The sequence below is a fragment of the Scyliorhinus torazame genome, chromosome 8 (assembly GCF_047496885.1).
Source record: "Scyliorhinus torazame isolate Kashiwa2021f chromosome 8, sScyTor2.1, whole genome shotgun sequence".
Lineage (NCBI taxonomy): Eukaryota > Metazoa > Chordata > Chondrichthyes > Carcharhiniformes > Scyliorhinidae > Scyliorhinus > Scyliorhinus torazame.
Genome location: NC_092714.1, coordinates 109208117 through 109213297, shown reverse-complemented (window position 1 = coordinate 109213297; position 5181 = coordinate 109208117).

The window sequence follows — 5181 nt, the reverse complement described above, 5'->3', positions numbered from 1 at the left end:
TTTAATGATCTCTGGGTCTTAGAAGACTCAATTGGCTTGATTCTTGTTCTGCTATCAGACCACGCCACATGGCACAAACTGTATTAGCATTCATGTTGCGAGGGCTAGAATACAAGACCAGGGATGTTCTTCTGAGGTTATACAAGGCTCTGGTCAGACCCCATTTGGTGTATTGTGAGAAGTTTTGGGCCCCGTATCTAAGAAACCATGTGCTGGCCTTGGAAAGGGTCCAGAGGAGGTTCACAAGAATGATCCCTGGAATGAAGAGCTTGTCGTATGAGAAATGGTTGAGGACTCTGGGTCTGTACTCGTTGGAGCTTAGAAGGATGAGGGGGGATCTTTTTGAAACTTACAGGATACTGCGAGTCCTGGATAGAGTGGATGTTCAGAGGATGTTTCCACTTGTAGGAAAAACTAGAAGCAGAGGACACAATCTTAGACTAAAGGGACGATCCTTTAAGTCAGAGATGAGGAGGAATTTCTTCAGCCAGAGGGTGGCGAATCTGTGGAACTCTTTGCCGCAGAAGGCTGTGGAGGCCAAATCACTGAGTGTCTTTAAGACAGAGATAGATAGATTTTTGATCAATAGGAGGATCAGGGGTTATGGGGAGAAGGCAGTAGAATCAGGACGAGAATAATATCAGCCATGATTGAATGGTGGAGCAGACTCGATGGGCCGAGTGGCCTAATTCTGCTCCTATGTCTTATGACACGACAGGTGTGTCGGCCAAAGACTTCCGGGTGTGGCGATGACCAGCTAAGTCGCACGTTTCGGCAGCTCCCGGTGGAACGGACTTTTGGGCTCTTGATATGAGCCCCAACGGCAATTTTTACGGCTAAAAACACCGTGCGGTAAACCAGAAGGGAATTCCCCCTGGACACGGATGGAAAAAGGAGAGGAAAGCGGCCGGATTGCAGCGGATCCTTTGGAACAGCGGCAAGGAAGGCAAGCAAAAACCAAGATGGCGTCGGAAGGTGGCAGTTTCACATGGGGCCCTGAACAACAAGAGTTCTTGAAATGCTGCGTGGAAGAGATAAAAAAGGAAATGAAGAAAGAACTGTTGGCCCCGATACTACAGGCGATCGAAGGGCTAAAGGAGGAACAAAAGACCCAGGAGCGGGAGCTTCGGGTCGTGAAGGCGAAGGCAGCCGAGAATGAGGACGATATACAGGGCCTGGTGGTGAAGACGGAGATGCAGGAGGCACATCAGAAACGATGTGTGGAAAGGTTGGAGGCACTGGAAAACAACGCAAGGAGGAACAACCTGAGGATTCTTGGTCTTCCTGAAGGTGTGGAGGGTGCGGACGTCGGGGCATATGTGAGCACGATGCTGCACTCGTTAATGGGAGCGGAGGCCCCGGCGGGTCCGTTGGAGGTGGAGGGAGCATACCGGGTTATGGCGCGAGGACCGAGAGCAGGAGAAACTCCCAGAGCCATAGTGGTGAGATTCCTCCGTTTTAAGGATAGAGAAATGGTCCTTAGATGGGCGAAGAAAACTCGGAGTAGTAAATGGGAGAACGCGGTGATCCGCGTTTATCAAGACTGGAGTGCGGAGGTGGCGAGAAGGAGGGCGAGCTTTAATCGGGCCAAGGCGGTGCTTCATAAAAAGAAGATAAAATTCGGAATGCTGCAACCGGCAAGACTGTGGGTCACATATCAAGGGAGGCACCACTACTTTGAGACGGCGGATGAAGCGTGGACTTTTATTGTGGAAGAAAAACTGGAATGAGTGGATTATTAAAAAGAACGTTTGGACAAAGTGGTGGGGCAATGTGGGGGGCGAAGAGGGGTTTTATGTTCTAATCCTGCGGTGTGGTAACTTTTCTCTCTCCCACAGGTGGTGATGGGGGGAGGTGGGGAGGGAGAGGAGATGGGGCGTTGGCCATGGGGGGCGGGGCCAAGGGAGAAGCGCGGGCTTGGCTCCCGCGCTATGATAATTATGGCGGGAATAGAGAAGCAGGAAGGAGGGGGCGTCGCACGGTGCGAGCCGTGGTCACGGGGGGAAGCCGAGGTCAGCCAGAGTTTGCTGACTTCTGGGAGCAACATGGGGGGAGTAATTACGCTAGCGGGGGGTCTAGCGGGGGGGGGTGGGAGGGGGGAATTACTGGGTTGCTGCTGCTGGGGAAAGGGGGGAGCGGGTACGGGAGAGGATGGGCGGGGGGGCACCGCCTGGGGGAGATACAGCTGCGTGGGAACTGGGTGAGAAGCTGGAAAAAGATGATGGCTAATCGGCAAGGGGGGGGGGGTGGGAAGCCCCCCAACTCGGCTGATCACGTGGAACGTGAGAGGGCTGAACGGGCCGATAAAGAGGGCACGGGTACTCGCACACCTTAAGAAACTTAAAGCAGATGTGGTTATGTTACAGGAAACGCACCTGAAACTGATAGACCAGGTTAGGCTGCGCAAAGGATGGGTGGGGCAGGTGTTCCATTCGGGGCTAGATTCGAAAAACAGGGGGGTGGCTATATTAGTGGGGAAGCGGGTAATGTTCGAGGCAAAGACTATAGTGGCGGATAACGGGGGCAGATATGTGATGGTAAGTGGCAAACTACAGGGAGAGACGGTGGTTTTGGTAAACGTGTATGCCCCGAACTGGGATGATGCCAATTTTATGAGGCGGATGCTAGGACGCATTCCGGACCTAGAGACGGGAAAGCTGATAATGGGGGGAGACTTTAACACGGTGTTGGAACCAGGGCTGGATAGGTCGAAGTCCAGGACTGGAAGGAGGCCGGCAGCAGCCAAGGTGCTTAAAGATTTTATGGAGCAGATGGGAGGTGTAGACCCGTGGAGATTTAGTAGACCTAGGAGGAAGGAGTTCTCGTTTTTCTCCTATGTCCATAAAGTCTACTCGCGCATAGACTTTTTTGTGCTGGGTAGGGCATTGATCCCGAAGGTGAGGGGAACGGAGTATACGGCTATAGCCATTTCGGATCACGCCCCACACTGGGTGGACTTGAAGATAGGGGAGGAAACAGGAGGGCGCCCACCCTGGAGAATGGACATGGGACTAATGGCGGATGAGGGGGTGTGTCTAAGGGTGAGGGGGTGTATTGAAAAGTACTTGGAACTCAATGACAATGGGGAGATCCAGGTGGGAGTGGTCTGGGAGGCGTTGAAGGCGGTGGTTAGGGGGGAGCTGATATCAATAAGGGCACATAAAGGGAAGCAGGAGAGTAAGGAACGGGAGCGGTTGCTGCAAGAACTTTTGAGGGTGGACAGACAATATGCGGAAGCACCGGAGGAGGGATTGTACAGGGAAAGGCAAAGGCTGCATATGGAATTTGACTTGCTGACTACAGGCACTGCAGAGACACAATGGAGGAAGGCACAGGGTGTACAGTATGAATATGGGGAGAAGGCGAGCAGGTTGCTGGCACACCAATTGAGGAAAAGGGGAGCAGTGAGGGAAATAGGGGGAGTGAGGGACGAGGAAGGAGAGATGGAGCGGGGAGCGGAGAGAGTGAATGAAGTGTTCAAGACATTTTATAAAAAATTATATGAAGCTCAACCCCCGGATGGGAGGGAGAGAATGATGGACTTTTTAGATCGGCTGGAAATTCCCAAGGTGAAAGAGCAGGAAAGGGTGGGACTGGGAGCACAGATCGAGGTAGAAGAAGTGGTGAAAGGAATTAGGAGCATGCAGACGGGAAAGGCCCCGGGACCGGACGGATTTCCAGTCGAATACTAGAGAAAATATTTGGACGGAAACTTCCGGGTGCGGCGATGACCAGCTGAGTCGCACGTTTCGGCAGCTCCCTGTGAAACGGACTTTTGGGCTCTTGATAGGAGCCCCAACGGCAATTTTAACGGCTGAAAACACCGTGCGGTAAACCAGAAGGGTGTTCCCCCCGGACACGGATGGAAAAAGGAGAGGAAAGTGGCCGGATTGCAGCGGATCCTTTGGAGCAGCGGCAAGGAAGGCAAGCAGAAACCAAGATGGCGTCGGAAGGTGGCAGTTTCATATGGGGCCCTGAACAACAAGAGTTTTTGAAACGCTGCGTGGAGGAGATAAAAAAGGAAATGAAGAAAGAATTGTTGGCCCCGATATTACAGGCGATTGAAGGGCTGAAAGAGGAACAAAAGACCCAGGAGCAGGAGCTTCGGGTCGTGAAGGCGAAAGCAGCAGAGAATGAAAACGATATACAGGGCCTGGTGGTGAAGTCGGAGATACAGGAGGCACACCAGAAACGATCTGTGGAGAGGTTGGAGGCACTGGAAAACAACGCAAGGAGGAACAACTTGAGGATTCTTGGCCTTCCTGAAGGTGTGGAGGGGGCGGACGTCGGGGCATATGTGAGCACGATGCTGCACTCGTTAATGGGAGTGGAGGCCCCGACGGGTCCGTTGGAGGTGGAGGGAGCATACCGAGTTATGGTGCGAGGATCGAGAGCAGGAGAAGCTCCCAGAGCCATAGTGGTGAGATTTCTCCGTTTTAAGGATAGAGAAATGGTCCTTAGATGGGGGAAGAAAACTCGGTGTAGTAAATGGGAGAACGCGGTGATCCGCGTCTATCAAGATTGGAGTGCGGAGGTGGCGAGAAGGAGGGCGAGCTTTAATCGGGCCAAAGCGGTACTTCACAAAAAAAAGATAAAGTTTGGAATGCTGCAACCGGCAAGACTGTGGGTCACATATCAAGGGAGGCACCACTACTTTCAGACGGCGGATGAAGCGTGGACTTTTATTGTAGAAGAAAAATTGGAATGATTGGACTACGAAAATGAACGTTTGGACAAAGTGGTGGGACGAGTGGGGGGGGGGCGAAGAGGGATTGTATGATTAATCCTGCGGTATGGTAACTTTTCTTTCTCCCACAGGTGGTGATGGGGGGAGGTGGGGAGGGAGAGGAGATGGGGCGTTGGCCATGGGAGGCGGGGCCGAGGGAGAGGCGCAGGCTTGGTTCCCGCGCTATGATAATTATGGCGGGAATAGAGAAGCAGGAAGGAGGGGGCGCCGCACGGGGCGAGCCGTGATCACGGGGGGAAGCCGAGGTCAGCCAGAGTTTGCTGACCTCTGGGAGCAACATGGGGGGAGTAATTACGCTAGCGGGGGGTCTAGCGGGGGGGGGGGGGGAGGGGGGAATTACTGGGTTGCTGCTGCTGGGGAAAGGGGGGAGTGGGTACGGGAAAGGATGGGCGGGGGGGCACCGTCTGGGAGAGATACAGCTGCGTGGGAACTGG